We start from the raw sequence: 19,553 nt of genomic DNA on the forward strand, positions 1-19,553 counted from the left end.
GTTTAACATCATCACACAAATTTTAGAGTGATTCTGTTTTAAGCCAAATTTGAAAAGTCTCCAGCAAGAGGTTCATTTAAGAAGCAATTACTTTTTAAGGTATTTGGGTATTTTAACAAGTTTAAGAGTAAACGTTAAGTTTTCTGACTATGAAACTTTTAAGGTAGTGGGTGCTCCTAATCAACACTGGGGTGTATAAAGGATGATACAGAGAAGCACTGACACTCCAAAAATGTGAAAGGATTCTCTCTCACAAGTCATCACAAAATGTACACCTGTTTTCAAACACACTGTGAAATGGCAGTTAAGCCTGTAACACACAAATCTTGACTGTTATGTGCTTGACTGACAAAGATGTTTAAACAGGTATGGTAAAAGGCTGTGAAAGGCAGTAAGCTATTTATACATTGGAGGTTTCTGCATTTATCTAAGAATATAGATATCACTAATACATGATTAAATTATCACTCCAGTTTTCCTTGAGGACTGGTATGTTTATTGCTTTTTTTTTTTTTTTTGTAAGACATTCATTCAGCTTTCTCAATCCCCTTCTCTTTCTTGCATGAATTCACACATATTAAAATGCAAGTGTCTCACTTTTCTGATAAGCTATTTGAGTTATTTGAAAATGCAAAACCCCCAAATTTCTTGGTAAGTATACAATTCAAGAATAAAAATTATTAGTAATAATTTTGCAAGGATAAGGTAACGTTTCCTGAAACTTATTAGTTATGAGAAGTTTACAAGCCATTTTTTCCAATTTCCTTGTTTACTTTAAGGAGTCAACTTGGAAGAAGCATTTACTGTTGAATGAAGGACATGACTCTAAATTACCATTCACAGCCTGGAATTATTTTCTGGTATCCCCTGGGCTCATAGCAGATTTTATAAACCAGAAAGTTATAGCAGTCTTTGCTCTAGGAAGCTCATATTTTAAAGAGAAAAAAATAAGCAAAATAAACACATTAACTCAGATGCAAATGTACAAGCATGGAGCATTTGAAACAAAATTAGGCAAAATTTGTGTATAAACATTTGAATATACTCATATGTAATATATACATTTGAATATATATGTACACACACACACACACACACACACACACACATATATATATATATATATATATATATATTCACTAACATTCACTAACAATGTTTATAAAGGCAAGTCCATCAAGCTTGGTATGTGTGCTATAATAAAAGCCATACAATGAGGCTAAGGAGTGGCCAGTGCTGATGACCTCTACACCCTAGAGTGTGGAAATAGGTGCCAAATGTATAAGGAAAGTGCCTGTTGTTCAGAAGTTGTCTCAGGAAGACCAACAAGACACTGGGAATAGATGGTGATGGAAACTACTAGAAAGGCTGCATGCACTCATCAGGAGGGACATTCAAAGTGCTTTAGGCATGGTAAGAAAATGTTAGGCCAAGACTTGAAGGATGCACAAGAAGGAGCTTCATCACTCGAGGATGCAAAACATTTGTAAAAGAACAAAAAGCAGCACACTTTTTTAAAAGCACATTTCAAAAGAGAGAAGGGAGAGAGAGATATCTTGGGGTTATGTAAACATGGTGATTCACAGCCTAGGATACCTGAAGGGAATGACAAAAAGTGGGACAAACATCATCCGGGCCACTGAGCAGTTCTGTAAATCTGGATTACTGTTCTTCAAGATCTGGTGAGATGGCTACTTCACCCACAAATCCTCCCCTAATAGAACAGCAAGAAATCACCTTTGTATGATGCTGAAAACCCAACTCCACTCCTCTTCTGCCACATTTAGTTTTCTTAACCACTGAGTCATCTTTCCAGCCCTCCAAACATGACTTTCTACAAACTGCTTTTTTGTGTGCATGTGGCATTTCCCACATTTTTGTGTGACTATGAGTAAGATTAGAAAACTAGGATTCATAAGGTACAGAGCCTACTCCTGGTTTTGAAGCTTAATCTACGACTGCCGAGAAGAGCCGGTCAGCTTCTCTTTCTCATATAGAAGCCCTGGTCATAATAATAAAAACATTCATGATGGACCATGGTGAAGATAGGAAGGCAGTAGTAGGAAGTTCAACTGTTACAGGAGTTTTCTGATCATACTATTTTGTTGTCCCTACAAGAATGTGCATATCTTAAAAGGCAAATTTGAAAGTAAGGCCCCAGGTAGGTGTTCAGAATTGGAGTCTTTGGAAGGTGAGTAGATTGCAAGGGCTCTAACCTCATTCACTGATAAACTCATAGCTGGTGGGGCTACTGAGAAGTAAGGGAAACAGTAAAAGTAGTAGAGCCTAGTTTGATGAAGAGGAGTATTACCTGGTAGGGTACCCTTGTCCCTGAACTTTGCACTCTTCTACTTCTTCCTTACTTCTATGAGGGAAATAATTTTGTTTCATCACATTCTCCCTGCCAGTGTTCTGACTCATCATGGCCCAATATTAGGTGACCATGGACTGAAGTATCTAAAACCATCAGCCAAATAAATCCTTTTTGCAAGTGGTTTAAGTTTGGCTGGAACTTCCAGGTCAATCCTGCAAAAACTCATTCCTATCTCTCCAAACCATGCCCTCTCAGAGAACGTTTAACCAAGGGGGAGGCTCCAAAAAGCCCAGTCCCACATTCTTGGCAGTGGTGGCAGCTCCTTCCCTGAAGTTTCCATCATCCAAAATCCCTACCCAAAGCATTATCACTGGGCACAGGCCTAGCTCAGGGAGGACATGTCATCACACCTCACCTACAGGGTATTTAACCTACAGGCACAGGATTTCTCCTGCCCCTTCTCCTGCATCAATCTCTTGGGGCTGGAGAACTCACCTGGGAGTAGTTTTGCTCAAAATAATCCTATTCTTATACTTTTCTCAATTTGGCTTGATCTGGCTTACTATGTCGTCCAAAAATCCCTACTATTGAGGTACAGAAAACTCTTTAGTTTACTTGAGTGTTTTTATCACAGTGGCAGGAAGCTGACTAATACATGTGAAAAGAACTTTGCAAATATTTGAAGGCTAAAATCTTGAAGACATATTAATTACAACAGTTGCTTTTTTAACAGTTTTTTTCTTACCTCCTGTTTCCAAGGAGCTTACCTCTTCTCAGCACATAAACACATGAATGGCCATCACATTGAACTTGCCATCTCAACTTTCCTCCCTTAGTTTTCCTCGATGGATCTTCTATGTTTTTCTTTTTTCATCCATTTTCATTTCTTGATACACTTTATCATTTGTTATCCTACAAAGGCTAACTCACTAATTCACTATGTATATCAGGCTGACTTCACACCAATCTTCCTGCCTCAGGCTCTTGAATAATGAGATACAGGCTTGAGCCACTGTGCCTGGATCTTCCTGATATTCATGAAAAAAAATTGAAATAGTTCTTGCACATTTTCACATTTTCATTCTTTGTCTCCATGAGATTCAAGTCTATCTCCACAGGCTCCATGATGTCAATGAACCTTGTTAGTAATAGGATTGGGCAATGTCTAAATTCAACTTTTCCTTTCTCAGCTTCAGACTCCAAGATTCAACTAACTGCTATATTCTCTGACTTGGTAATCTGACATCTCAAGTCCAAGTAAATTCCCAAATAAATTTTTGAGCATCCTTTATTTTCCTTCCAGCTGCTCTCCATAGTTACTAAAAATGTCACTATCACTTACACAGATGCTTGGCTTAAACAGATGGAGTCATCTATAAATCTCCTTCCCCTTCCTGTCTTTCCCTACAACAACTCTCTGACATCTCCATGGCTTTCTATCTTGCTTACATTCCCATGCTAGCCTTCAAAATAGCCTCCTTACTGAAATTGTTGAACCCTATAGTCTGTCTGTTAAACAATAGCAATGTGAGCTTTTAGTAACAATAGAAGTCGAATAAAATTGTTGTTTTAAAAATTAGAATACCACCCACAGTTCATACAGAAACTGTACTGGGTTGCCTCTCCAACATCACTGTCAATCACTTTGCTTTTTGTTCACCCTGTTTCACTTTGCACATGTTCAGTGCTGGTCCTGAGCACACAGCCATCACTAGCCATATCAAACACGATGACAGCACAGTTTGTGCTTAGTGTATGGCCACCTAATTTGCTGTAAGTGACGAACTGTGACTAATGTGCCATGTAAGAGTTTGTTATCACTTATTTCACTATTCAATCTATCTAAAAACATAAAGGTATAAAAGATGTTTTTTGATTGTGGCTTAGCATTTCCCTTACTTAAAAAAAAAAAATGTATCTTCTGAAGACAACATGTTTGCTTCTCAGAGATGCTAGATAGTTCTCATACTCTAGGGTTTGAGTACAGTCAAAAGGTACCACAGAAGTCAAAAGTGGCAGGCTAGTCATAAGGCACTTTCCCAAGGTTCCAGTGTTTAAAAGTTATACTTTGCTAGTTATGTGATTGTCCTGTTATCACACTCCAATTCAGAATATGACAACAAGAAAGTGAGTGGACAGAGAAATAAAAAGTCCAGCTGTTGTTGACAAGCTACTGACCCCTAACTAAGCTGCAATAATGAAATGGTTTCAAGTGGTCTCAGTTCAGGAAGCCACAGACCAACACTTCAACTATGCTGACAGACCTAATGGCATTGGTGACCCCAGACAGACTTCCTGCCATCATTCTCCTCTGAGAACAATAAGGAGAAACAAATGAGGCTAAATGGAGAAGCAAAGTGGGAAAAAGCAGCTTTTAACACAGAAGCAAAGGTTCATGCCATACAATAATAACAGGAAGGGTTGGAAAAATCCAAACCCTGAATTGCTGGTACAGGAGTTTTTCTTGCTTTAGGCAAGTTACTATTACTTTATCAACTACAATTGTATATAGATATTTACATACACATTAACACATCTAGACATCTTGAAATGTGGACAATGAGCTTTAAATAGTTTAAAATATAAATGGCATGATCCATCAAAGATTTTAAGGTTCTTATACCAAAAATTTTTCAAAGGAGTCATTTTTTAATTTTACTTTTTATTTCCTTCATTTGTCTTTATCTTGTCTTTTATTTTTTATTTCTTTCTTTCTTTCTTTCTTTTTTTTTTTTTTTTTGATATTTGTTTTAATACAGGGTTTCTCTGTGGAGCCCTGGCTGAGCTAGCACTCTCTGTGGACCAGGCTATCCTCAAATTCTGAGAATCTATGGGTCTCTGCCTCTGGAATGTTGGGATTAAAGGCAAGTGCCACTATAGTCAGTTTAATTTTACATCTTAATTAGCATCCCGAGTAATGGATTGCCTTGTTCCTTGAATCCTTCACCTCTCCCACAACCTAACCCAGAAGACAACAAATAAAAAGTAAAAATGAATAAATAAACAAGAAAACATACATAAAACAAAGAAATCATCATCTGCAAGGGAAAATTTGTAGAAGATGAAAGATGTATAAAAAGATGTAATTAAGGACACTTATCACATGGTAACCAAGGGACAGCAGTTAAAGAATAGGCAACAGAGCAGGCTGTGGAATAGGGGGTATCCACAGCACAGTGGGTAAAGGCCCTTGCTCACACATTGTCCACTGACTTCCAAATGTGTACACACACACACACACACACACACACACACACACACACACACACACAAACTGAATAAAAAATAAAATAAAAAATATCAAGTACTGCTTGTGTTGCTGGAGCACATCTTAAATCCCAGCACTTGGAAGGCAGAGGCAGGCAGATCTCTATGAGTTCGAGTCCAGCCTGCTCTACAGAGCTAGTTCCAGGGCAGGCTCCAAAGCAATACAGAGAAACCCTGTTTCAAAAAACCAAAAATAAATCAATACCAGGGTTTGAATGTTACAAAGAATAAAAATTGGAAATTAAACCAACATCTGCATATTATATTTCTGATTGTTAGTCTAGCCTTTAATGGCTGAATCATCCCTTCAGCCCACATTTGCATATTAAATGCTGAAGCTTACCTATACTCCCCCTGTCCCACTTTCCTTTGGGAAAGCAAGTGTGTCCATCATAGTAGATGATAGATTCTTCTTAGAAACTGCTTCTCCCATTCCTCAGAAAACACCTTAAGAATTATCCATGAGCTCTTGTAAAAACATTTGATCATCACTCTTTCTCTTTACACAAAACCCTTTAATTGATCAACTTTGTTCACACAATCAGAAGTTAAATCAATTTCTTAATATTCCACACTTAATATTAAGCTGAGGGAGTTCCAAGATCCCAGATATTCTAATATATTACCTACATGACCAGAGAAACCAAGACAAATCCTCATGGGATACAATTCATGAGCCAGAGGATGTAGAGGTCATACAGGAACTAAAGAAAGCAGATATTCAGAGATATTTAGAGATATTCAGAGAAGGCTCCACATGCAAGAGATCAGAATACAATCCAAAAAGAAACAATCACAGGAATATGGAAATATAATAGTTAATAAGACAAATTATCAGAATATATAAAAAACATATTCTTCATAAAATCAATAACTTCAAATGGAGAATAGAAGATAGAGGAGAAGTGGTAATAAATAAAACAAGAAAATTTAAAATTTAAAAATAAAATTTCCAGTCAGGCATGTTGGCGAATCTCTGTAATAATAGGAGGCAAGGGGATCTCTGTAAGCCTGAAGCCAGCCTGGTCTCCATAATAATTTTCAGGCCAGTCAGTGCTGTCTCAAAACACAACATTGAAAGTAAAATTTCTAAATAGAAAGAAATAAGGGCCCAACAATAAAATAAATATTTTCATCATCAAAAAACCCAAAAAGATCTCAAGAGATAAAGAGTAAATTTGACAAGAAGATTCTAAGGAGGAAAGAGGAATGTATACATATATTCATATACAAATCAAGACAGAAACACACACTCTCATAAGAAAAAGACAGGGTTGTTAATAATTAGGAAGAAATTGGACTGCTGGCTTGAAATATTTAGTAAAAACATAAAAAAAGATAAAGTGAATATATTTTCAAATAGTATGATTGAATATTTTGTCCATTGTGACTATTTTATTGCATGGTCTTTTATTATGAGAAGTATGCTAGCTAACTTTTTGTCACCTTGACACAAGGTAGAGTCACCTGAAAAGAGGGAACTCCAATTGAGAAAATGCCTCCATAAGATGAGGCTATAGGCAGTGACATTTTAGGCATCTTCTTAATTAGTGATTAATAAGGAAGATCCCAACCTATTGTGTCTGAGGACATCTGTAAGTTAGTGGTCCTGGATCCTAAAGAAAGCAGGATAAGTAAGCAATGAGGAGCAAATCAATAAGTTGTGCTCCTCCACTACCTTTTTATTGGCTTCTGCCTCCAAGTTCTTACTCAGATTGAGTTCCAGCCTTGGCTTCCTCAATGGTCTGTGACTCAGAATATGTAAGTCAAATACATGCCTTCCCAAATTCCTTATGGTCACAGTATGGCATGAAATCAATAGCAACCCTAAGGCACAAGTTATAGACCTTGACTCAAAATCAACAGCTTTGTTTTCCTGTGGACATGGTTTGATGTTCAGTTCTTAATTTTTCTGATCATTTTTGATTACATAGAAGGGTTCAAAGAACATGCAGAGAAATGCATTGAATATTTTTGTCTTCCCCATGTCATATAATATTCTGTTTCCTATTGTTTTTAAATAGTTAATTTAACATAATGATTTAACCCTTTAAAATGGGGTTTTAAATATATAGTATGTATACTATATATTTTTTTTCTAGGTATACACTTTCTTTTACTACGAAGGAAAACGGCTCATTATTTGCTTAATAGGATGGTTTCATTTTGCAATAGGCTCACTATAAAATCCTGTAAATAGAATATTTTTTATGATTTGAGAGAATATTTTACACGTTGTATTCATTTGAAGAAAGAATGTATTGCGGAGTTCCATTTTCTGCTCATTTATCTGATTGTTTTCGTACCAGGAAATTTAATTTTCCTTGTTATCGTTCTGAATTTGATTTCAGTAATTTACTATATCTATACTTGACTACATTTGTTCTAATTAAGACAAAAAAAACCAATTTATTTAGTAGCTCTTCCTTTGTTTGTTCTCACTCCCATAGTTAAAAAAATAATTTCAGCCAGGCGATAGTCATGTACGACTTTCATTCCAGAATGTGGGATGCAGAGGCAGGTGAATCTCTGACTTTGAGGCCAGCCTGGTCTGCTGAGAAAGTGCCAGGATAACCAGAACTGCACAGAGAAACCCAGTCTCAAAAGCCAAAGAACAATAACAATGGTGAAAGTAATAATAATAATTTCATAAATATTAGGAAAAGAGTTTATTCTAGTTCATTATCTCACAAAACATATAACAATTGGAAGTATGAAAATGGGTCTTTTTGCTGTAAGAGCAAGTTCTGCTTTGCAGTTTATTGAGTTTTCTGCTTCAGTAGTGATCTTTCTTTCTATCTCATATACTGTTCATTCAAGCTAAGGGTTTTCCTGGTGTGGATACCAGTGTGCAGGAGAGAGAGATTTTGCATATTTGCTGCACAGGAAGTATAATATTTAGAATGAGTCAGACTGGGCAGCAAATTCTTGAGTTTGAGAATGGAGCATCATTTTCCTCATTTCTGGGATAACTGGGAAAGCAGCTTTGCTCCTGCCTGGGCCAGTTACCTTATCAGAGTCATCTAACTATCCTTAAATTCATTATCATCATTCTGACATTGAAAGAAGCATGTTGTATTTCCTGAATGCATGAGAACATCTCTAATAAGTCTTAAAATTCTACACATATATTTCTTCTTCAACATATATATTAGTCATAATCTCTAGCACAGTATAAAAGTGACAATTCTTGTGGTATAAATCTCTTAACACTTGCAAATATTTTAAAAACTAAACTGCTAAGTAGGACTTAGACTTCTTATTCTTGTAAACAACTTTATATGTCAAGGGCTATTTAAAAAATATAAAGACAATTTAGAAGGTTCATCAGGTCACTGTGAGAAAACTAACCTTGTAAAAATTTACTATCAGATATAATTTTATTATATTACATTAGCAATAATCATAAAACTCAACTATCCTTGCATTCCTGGAATAATATTATGGTCAATATGCTTGGCTCTTTAAATTAAATACAATTTCCCCATATTTAAAATATATTGGATTCATAAATGAAATTCCTCCACATATTCTATGTGGTAACTTTAGCAAGTCAGTTCCATAATCATGTTTTTTAGCACAGCACAAAGAGGAAGTGCTATGTAAAATGTATCTCAATTCTATATGTAAAATTTAGTTTAATCCTCAAAAAATTCCAAAGGATACATTCTTATTCTCATTTTATAGATAAAACTCAGTGGACAGAAAGTTAAGGTCTGTAAAACTCAACATGTCAATATTTTTTATCACCATGATGCTTATCATGACACTCTTAAATATAACTTTCCAAGTATCCTACAGGTCCTTGATTTTGAATATTCATCTACTGAGTCATTTACTGAGCCAATCATCATCTAGCTTCAGGATACAAATGAGGAAAACAAGTGAAGATTGTAAATGAAAGCATTGTAGAGTACAGGTCCTCTCCTATATCCACTACTTCTGAGAGGAATTAACCTCAAATTCTTCAAAAGCTCCTTTGGGGACTACTGTAGTTTATAAATATCTAAGTAAAGAATACCATTTAAAAAGATTATTATGTCAAAACATGATAGCATAATATTTAATCTCAATACTTACAAGCCTTAGGTAGGAGGAACATGTCAAGTTTGAGGTTAGTCTTAGCTATATAGTGAGTTCTAGGTCAGTAATTTCTACATTGTTATTTAGACTCAGTATAAGAGAAAAACAAAAATATGCAACAACAACAAAAATACCAACATCCTATTTTGATGGATAGTTTTAAATGCTTGAGCCTCTATTTTTATATTTTCATCAACTATTCTTTGTTAAATAAATCTAAGGATAGAATTTTATCAGTATTCATGGGTTGTCTTTTAGGACTATTTTCGTCATAGAAACTAATTTTTAAATCCCAATTTTCAAAAATTACTTAGGATCCAGTGTATAATCAGTTTTTAAAAGATTAACACTTGTGTAAAAGACTTCTTATTTTTTGACCTGATTAATATAATTCATTCACTGTCTTACTTCAGCTTGAGAATCACCTGGAGGGCTTGTTAAAACAGACTGCTAGTCCCATAGCCCAGAGTTTCTGATTCAGTTTTTCTGGAGTTGGCCCTGAAATTCTGTGCTTCTAATAAGTTCCCAGGTGGTACTTGCAGATAGACCAGAAATCATAATTTGAAAATCATTGCTGCAATCCATCACTTGGTTGTTTAGTGGTTTAGTGTGTAACATATACATATGTATGTATGTATGTATGTATGTATACACACACACACACACACATATATATATATATGTGTGTGTGTGTGTATATATATATATATATATATATAGTCTTCAGTAATACTTTGAAGAAGAGTATGCTGTATTTTCTGAGCCATTGTATATCTGAGAATCCTTTTCATTCCACACAATGATGTTTTGGGTGTATGAACAGCTTTTCTAATAATATCTACACCACTCCACTTCTGTTATTTCATTTTATGAAATTTTATCCATGGCTATACTCATTGTACAGTCTATCTTCTAACGTAAAGTATTTAAGAGTGTGATGAGGTACAATTCTCTTTGTATGGATTTGTTTTACTGAATATGAAGTGGCTTTTTCTAGCCATATGGCTCTTAATATATTATTACTGTTATTGTAAAAAAAAAAAGCTAAAATTTCAATGTATGCTTTTATTTCTGATTTAATATTTAATTCACTGTTAAGTGAATCAAAACATGGAAAGAGCCTAGAAAGGAAACAGGTGTGTGGGGGTGCTCAGAAGATGACCACAGAAATATGTGCAGAAAGATCAACAGACACATTATATTAATGTTTTTAAAATTACTTTGATGCCCGACTTTCTCATGTTTGTCAACCACTCTTTTTTTGCTGATTTTAATTTCTGTGTTCTCCTTCTTCTTTCCTCCCAGGCATCTCTAAGTCTGTCTTTTCCAACACATACAACTCCCAAACATCACACAACAATGTGGGCTTCACTTTTATCGCTGTATGTTTCAACTACCATATTCCCCATTTATTTTGTATATTAACATCTTTGCCAGTTGTAAATAACCTCTTTTTGATTTCTGTCTTATTTGTTAGTTAGTTCAGGATTATAGATAGAAACAACATTGATATTCACAGGTCAAAGCCAATTGAGCAGCATTTAGTAGACTTCCAAACTAGCTTTACCTGCCACCCCCGCCTTGATCTCTGATACTATATAGAAATTGTGCATATAAAACTGCATAATTCCAAAGATACAGACTATATAAATCCTCAACAATGTAAAGTTCTACTTGACGATCTTGGATTCTGATGATCACTGTCCTTATGTACTGCCTCCAGGTACCTATTTGCTCACAGAGATAGGATCTATTGGTGTCAGGGCCATCCTATATAATGACAACAATTCTGCTTGCCTTAAAGTAAGGATATAAATATCAAATGCTCACATTTCTCTTTGGTTAGAGGAGAAAATCTAAAAACCAAGATAGACAAGAAAACACTCACATAACATCTTTTACACATGCATTTCTAGACTTATTCTCAGAAATACTACATCATGAGGTAGGGATGGTGAAAGGGATTTTTACTGATGTGTACCATCATTTAAATTTCAGTGCCTATAAGGAAAATTACCTAAAAAGAATATCTGAAAATGTCATAACTGTTTTAATGAGTATGTTGAAATCCAGTCAATATTTTGTCGTTCTTTTGAATAAATATGTCTCATTCTCTATGTTTTTAGGTATTTTAGTCAGACTTTCAAGAAGTCTACTTTAATGGCCTACTCAACAAGAACAATTAAATTTTTATGTGAGAATAACTGCTATTACAATGACCTTTCACTAAATGTATTTAACCACAGAAAATAATTTTATTTATTCTATGAAGCAAATATCTCAAATTATGTTACATAATAACATATGACAGTAGTAATTCTCATGTTGTATTTCTTTGCTTTTTCCTTCTAAAGAGAGACTGAAAGGCATAAGTACCATACTACTCTGAGATACTTGATAATGTATTACGTAGGTTTCTAGGCCAATTCAACAACCTTTATAAAGGTTTGCAGGTGACTTCCAGTACTCTGCGGACTCTATTGATATCCATTGAAAATATCCATATCAAGGTAAAACTAATAGTCTTTGGAAATGATTTAGAACAACACACACACACACACACACACACACAAACCAGACATGCACACAAACATAAGCAAACATGCATGATCACACATATATCTCCACAAGAATAACTCTATTCTTGTAACTAAAGAAATAAATTACCCAAAGTATTTTCTTAGTGCAACTAATTTGATTATGTTTACATTTTATATTAACAGAGAAATCTATGATTTCACGTTAATATGAAAATAAAGTAAAAGTTCAAGTGTTGGAACTAATGAATTAAAACCTAACATAGTAATAATCTGATCCATTAAACCTTTGGCATCTTCCTTAAAATAGTCCTTTGTGTTATTTCTCAGCATATTAATATGAGAGGTGTATGAAGGACAGAGGTTAATAGGAATACTGAGGGGTTTACTAGACCAATTAAGGTACATTTTTGACCCTCTATCATATGATACTTTTTAAACCATGATTAATCTTAGTTCCATTTTTACATATTATTTTCCTTAATTTTGATGAAGAGATTAGAGTACCTCATTGTTTTCAACCTACAAATAAAGTGCCTTGTAGATGCATACAAAAATAAATTAATCTAGAACAGTGGTACTCAATCCAGGAGCCAAATGACCGTTTCATGAGGGGTCACCTAAGACCATTGAAAAACACAAATGTTTATATTATGATTCATAACAGTTATGAAGTATCAACAAAAATAATGTTATGGTTTGGCTTCACCAATACATGAGGAACTGTATTAAAGGGTTTCATCATTATGAATGTTGAGAACCTCTGCTCTAGAAAGAGCATAGGAAACAAGCAGATATAGGCAGTAAAGTTACAATATCATGCATTGATTTATGTGTACTTAGTACCAACTGTGTGGTTTCACAGAATGTACTTAATTTCTATGTACATTAATTTCTTTATCATGAAGCAGCCACCAAATCATACAACTTGATCAGGTTGTTAAGTAATTAAATGGTACATAGCATGAAGAGCTCTGGGCTTTGAGCACATACTGAAATTTCTTATTTCCTTTTAAAAGATTAACTACAAGGGTCACAGGTTTTTGAAGGACAATTAATTCGATTCAAATCTGAATATCAAGAATCAAGCTGGATTTTCTGCATATGCTCTGTGTGCCTGTAGCATACCTAGGCTACAAGGATATGAAAAAGAAGCCACAGTCTCAGTTTGTAAAAGGCATATAATTTGTTATGGCATTTTTATGCATGTATGTACAGCTAATATATGCTAGTATAAAGACTGTCACAATTCAAACACGTTGGTCATCAACAATGAGCTAAGTCAGAGAAACTCTAGAACATTCCTTGGGCACACACTTACTTCTAAATCAATTCATACTAATTAAAGTGTCCCACAGTCTATACACTAGATACGAGCTATAAGTCTAACCTTCTTGTTTACTGATTTCATTTTGAATAGCAAGTATGGCAAAGCGGTGGAGCTTCTTTCTTTTCTTTTTAGAAAGCTTACATTTAGTTATGGGTTTTTTGGTGTTAATATCAAATACTCATCTCACCATCTTCAAAATGTCCCTTTCTTTCTCTCCACTTGATGAAAAGACAGTGTATCTGAATTGCTTCCTGGTGCTTTTTACAAGCTCAGTTGAAATTATAAAGGAGAAGATGCTGCTACTGGGAAGAAAGATGGATCGGTGGGAAAAGACAGAGAGACAGCCCAGGAACATAGAGATTTGTAACTGACAGAAGATTGGAAAAAGAAAATGAAGAATGGCATCCAAACTTTGTTTCAACAGCATGATTGGACCAAGCACTCCATAGTTCATTCAAGTCAGTAAGAAAGTTATTTATTGCTATATTGATGAATGTCTCATTTCAAGAAAACCTTACATACTTATACTTCAAGATAAATGACTGAATGCTGCCTTCATCTTTGCTTCTTTGAGTGAACTGTCTGGGATTTTCCCTCTTTTATCCACTTAGCTCAGTTTTCCAATAGATGGATGAACTGATATAGGTAACAATGGTTTCAGAAGTATATACTCATAGGTGTTTATAAACCCAGATTGAGCTTATTCATCTCTCAGTAGTGCCTGTATCCCATCACAATTTAATGGATACACACTATTCAGACAGATTTGCAGTAGCAGATCCAAGGAGAAGACATTGATTAAAAAAGAAGTTCTGGCTGCATTTCCTTGGAGAAAGATTTGAGTTGGAACTTAGTTTATGGTATCTTTGGGTTATGTAGACTCTGTTGGGTTGCTTAATTAACTATTTGTAAAATGGACCTAGTTATTTCAACCTCATAGGGTCATTTAAATAATGCTACACCTTAATTCTTCAATAATGTGCTACAGACATAAAAACTGTATTAAATACCATGGTTTTCCTACATAGCTGGTGTTAGTTATAATGATAACCATTTTTCTAATAATAGAAGTTCCTGAATACAAATTTTAAAATACCACCAAGAGCACAGAGTAACATGTATATTGAGATTTATAAATAGAAAAAAAAAAACAACTTTCTCCTTAAAATTCAAAGCATATCACATTACAGGACAACTAAATGTATATGTTAAGTCCTTGTTATCAGAAGAAAGTTTAAGGCAAATAAAATTTAAAAACCATTACCGGTATTCTCATAGTATGAACAACTACACTGTTACTCTCACAGAGAATGATGTGCAAGGACATGTCACACATATAGACTAAGTCTAAAGCAATAATATGCTTACATGTAGGAGTCGATGGGACACATTTTAATCAAACTTCCACACTGGGTTGAGTTGAACTGTTGGAGTCTTCGACCAGGCAGAGAGAAGCTGGCATAACTATGTTTCTTTCTGTCCTCTGCTCTCATCTTAACTTTCTCCATAGCTTTTGTTTTATCTTGTCAGTCTCTGCTTGGAATGTCACATGCCACCTGCACTTTGTCAAGGGTTTTCTATGTCCCATCCTTCAGGACCTATTGAGATTTTAGAATTAACATGATACTGAATCACTGGGACTGCATGCCAGGACATATATCTACAGAAGTCTATAAAACTATATCCTTGGTTGCTGAATGGTACCTTGAACAAACTAAGCACATGACTCTGAAAGATTGTCGGTGCCCAGTGTTACTACTGGGAGGGGATGCTTCATTGTCACAGTTTAGCTTCACCTTCAATTGCTTCTCTTCTCCTTAAAAGTGGATACTTTTGCACAGGGAGATCTGAAAGTAACTAAATTGACAGAAACAATCAGCAGTTGTCACACCCTCTCCTTCAATGAATGGTAAGGGATGGAGGAAATACATAAATTTACTGTAAGTCCCTCTTCTAGGAGGAGGTTATTTTTCAGTGCATTATTGTCTTCACAAAGAAAAGGAAACATTGTATTTCACAAATTTGAGTTTAATTTTACTTTCATCTGCCTCTCACACCTGTTTGCTTTTCAAAAGGCTGCTGATATTTATAAATTACCTTCAGAGGCACTCAGATTCTCTTTGCCTAACCAAGTGCTGGCTTTCAACTTGTAACCTAAATGGTGCAGCATATGCTTTTCCCTTCTGAGGCTTCCAATTCTGTGTTCTATTGTTTTTGAAGGATTATGTGTTTCAGATGTTATGATTATGTGTTTCAGATACTTGATCATGGGCAAAGACTATTGATTTATCGAATATCAAAATTCTCTGACTTTGACACATAATACAGCTTTTGAATTTATTTTGGATATAATATGTTCCAACTAATGTGCTTAATAACACCAGCTTGTCTTCATCAAGTTTTCCAAAGTTCTGTTCCCTGAGCAACAGAAAAGACATCACAATCTCAGCCCCTTTCTCACTCCCCACACAAAAGGACCAAAGTCCAGAGGGAAGGGGACAGTAATGGTACTCCAAAAGCCCTTCTAGGCTCCCACGCATGCTCAACTCCATTTACTGCACTCTCAGGTAACTGTGTGAATACCCACCAGTGAAACTTGAATGCATTTTAAGGTGTAATAAAAGAATATTAACCTATACCATTATCAAGTGAATTCTCTATGTAGAAATTGGAATAAAATATTTTTTGAAATCTTTTTTTAAAATTTATTTTATATATTAATCCCAGCTGGAGAGATGGCTTAGCTGTTAAAGGCTAGGCTCACAACCAAAACTATAAGCAATATAGGTCTTAAATTAACAAACTTAAGACTAATCTATTACTTTCTTATGCCATTAGGCATTTGCTTCCAGCAGATTTAAAGATTCTCAGATGAAGAGAGGTAAAGATGTTTTGATAGTCTTTCAGCTGTGACTGTGAGAAATAAATGTGCCTGCTCCATGGAGTAGAACCAGGGATTCTACCCATCCCAGATACTGGGGGATTATAGATGAAGCAGGGGTAAAGATGGTAAGGAATCACATTCAAGTCATGCCCTCCTTTTTCCTACCTTCTCTTCTCACTGTTTGGTCTTCTTCCTCATTTCCTTGGGGAGTAGAGTGATTGATAGCCTAATCCAATGACTGTATTACAGCTGCTTTAGCTAGACTCTTTTCCTTATCATTAGCAGTTAGCCTATGGTTAAATTCACAGCTCACTGCTTGGGACTGCCCCTGAGATTTCAGGGTCTGGCCTTTAGAAAATATTTAACATAAAACTGAAATCTTGACACACTGAGAACTCAGTTCTCTGCAAGGATTCATTAATTAATCCAATGTACTGTACCCATGTTCTGTATGAGACTGTGACATGGTGAACCATTTCTAAGGCTTACAGAGATGTGTAGTCCTAAATTAAACAGCCACTGACGTGTACCTACACTGATATTTTAGTGCAGTAGATATGCATGAATCTCTGAATATTTAAATTCAAGCTCTGACATTGACACAATACTCTCTAGCTTCACTTTCATAATAGAACCTTATTTTTTATTAATTTCAAGCTTGACATCATTCTTTATGATAAAAACATACACATACAAGGAAAAATTTAATAATTCATTACTATTTCTGCAAAGTTAAGTTTTCATAATATGCTTAGGGTATTTTAGTTCACAAAATCAATTAAATATTATAGGAATTGGTGAATATATTAATTTAGTTTACTAATTTTATACACACACAAAAATTATCAGAAAATCTTTGATTTCGTTGATTCCTACATACTGTTTAATCATTTATCTGAATAACAATGGATATTTTAAAATATCTACGGAGAGGCTACAGACCTTAATCTGTGTCTTAAGCCTTCACCCTTGCCCCAGTCTGTTGATGAGCTATAAGCGTCTATGGATATGGCAGCTGAGTCTCAGAACAAAAATTATGCATCTCATAACTGCTACTTGGCTGGAATGTCAAGCCAAGGGAAGGTTGTGCCTCAAACTCTGTACTTGGTAATTTCCCTCTGTCTGCTTTGTTGCCACAATGCAAACATGAACAGTGAGATTTGTGTAGGACAGGTAGCAGGCATGCTCACTGTCAAAAAAGTCTATTATTAGGGCTCTGATCTCCTGCATAGTTCAGGGGTGAGTAAAGAATGAGGCATGTGAGCTGTACCTAAGGAAATACAATGAAAAGGGGATGCTTTGCCAATCAGTGCATAAACATTTTCAAGTTTGCATTATTTAAATGAGCATATTTCTAATGGTGGATTTCTCTGGACCCGAGTGATAATTTATAATGAAAATTGTAATTCAGCATCTTTATTTCATATGACTACTTTGAACTGTACTGAAAATACAGCTCATATACTTTAATATAACCAGGTTTTTGTAATCGAATCTGTTCAACTTTGGATACACTAACAATGTTTTATATGAGGAAATAACAGAACACAATTTTTGCTATTATTTTGGTATATATCCAAAATTGGGGGTAAAGGTGAAAATAAAGCAGAATACTCTTTTTTGAATGATTGCTTATGGCATGATCTAACAGCATGTTTTCTCTAAAATTTTATCTTTACCTATTAAATTATTTTAAACATTTCACTGTTTAAAAAAAACTTTAGCTATTATTGATAAGGATGGTTACAATAGCTAACTTAAATTTGATGACAAATAGTAGGCATGTTTTTCTAAAAGACTTTTATGTATCAATAATCATGAGATTCACACATTTAAAAAATCCAACCATATAATGACTACTTCTTAATAAAAAATATCAACATTGTATTTTTTGATATAGTTATAATGTATAATTTAAGGGCTAATCTGATCTGCCAAAATCAGCAGTAGTTTACATGTTTGGAAATAGTTATTTAAAGAAAAATATAACTAAAACTTTTGTGCTTCCAATCTACTGTGTGTTTTACCATCCCACCAGGCTTACACAAATAGCCAATGTCACTCTATCAATATAAGCTTAAATATGCAGTGTGATTAGATTACCATGGATTTGTGTCCATGAAGTAACTATTGACAGAGCTGGCTCTGTTATTTTACATCAATCCAATAGGTCAACCTTAGTAACTATCTTTAAAATCATTGTAAATTATTCAAAGTGAAGTTAATATCCAAAGTCTTGCACTGGTAAGATGGTTCTGAGGGTGAAGACATGCCAAAAAAGGCAGAGGCCTTGAATGTAATCCCTGCAAACTATATGGTGAGAGACAACTGGCTTAAAGCATGCCTTGTACTCTGTCTGGCTGGTAGTTTTTATGATGAAAATGATCTATGAGTTATACAACTGTAAATTGGAGTCAACATATTGGGGCTTCAAATAATGTATTATTTATTGAAGACTGTGCCGAACCTTGTCAAGTCAGGGTAAGACAGCCTTTCTCTACCTTCCTGTTTTTGTTGTGGTCTGTCAGGTACTCTAGGCTTTAGCCAAAACTGGCTGTACCAATGTTGCTGTGAGACTTTCAGTGTCTGTCCATGTAGCTTACTGTTTCGTCCTCGCTGCACCTTTTGAAAGTTGCCCATGTACACTTCCTGCCTACCCTAGTATTGTTATTTTCTTTCTCAGGTCTTTGATGAGGTTGAAGATTAAACTATCACAACTATTATTCTCTCTTCCTAGTTAGATATATTAGGTACTAGACTTAAGTTTCCTAGCTTAGGACAACTTTATTGTAAACTCTGTTATTCCTTTACCCTAAGACTAGATATGTAGGTCTTAAGTTTGTATGTTCTTGATTTTCCTTTTCTTAGTGCACATTTGTTATTCACTGTTTTGTATATAGTTTGTATCAAGCCTAAATCTTTTCTTTAGACTAAAAGAGGAATTGTAGTGAGATATTCACTTTGTCTGCTCCTGTGGTACTGATCACACCCATTGGGGGTAGATATGGGGCAGAAGTCACCTGGGGATTAAGGTCTGAGGAGGAGCCCAGGAGCACTCTTTTGCTGGCAGGAAGCAGACAGGAGAGGATCCAGAGGCATCTTTGGGACCAGGAACCTGCTGGTGTTCATCTGTTTATT

At 35.0% G+C, this 19,553-nt stretch overlaps 1 protein-coding gene across 1 annotated transcript in view; it reads right to left on the minus strand.

The window, feature by feature from the left end:
* The window catches only part of Dpyd (dihydropyrimidine dehydrogenase), an 817,241-nt gene that overhangs the window by 178,363 nt on the left and 619,325 nt on the right, over positions 1-19,553 (minus strand). The gene's annotated exons all lie outside the window — the stretch shown is intronic.

This window comes from Phodopus roborovskii, unplaced genomic scaffold (genome assembly GCF_943737965.1).
Source record: "Phodopus roborovskii unplaced genomic scaffold, PHOROB, whole genome shotgun sequence".
Taxonomy (NCBI): Eukaryota; Metazoa; Chordata; class Mammalia; order Rodentia; family Cricetidae; genus Phodopus; species Phodopus roborovskii.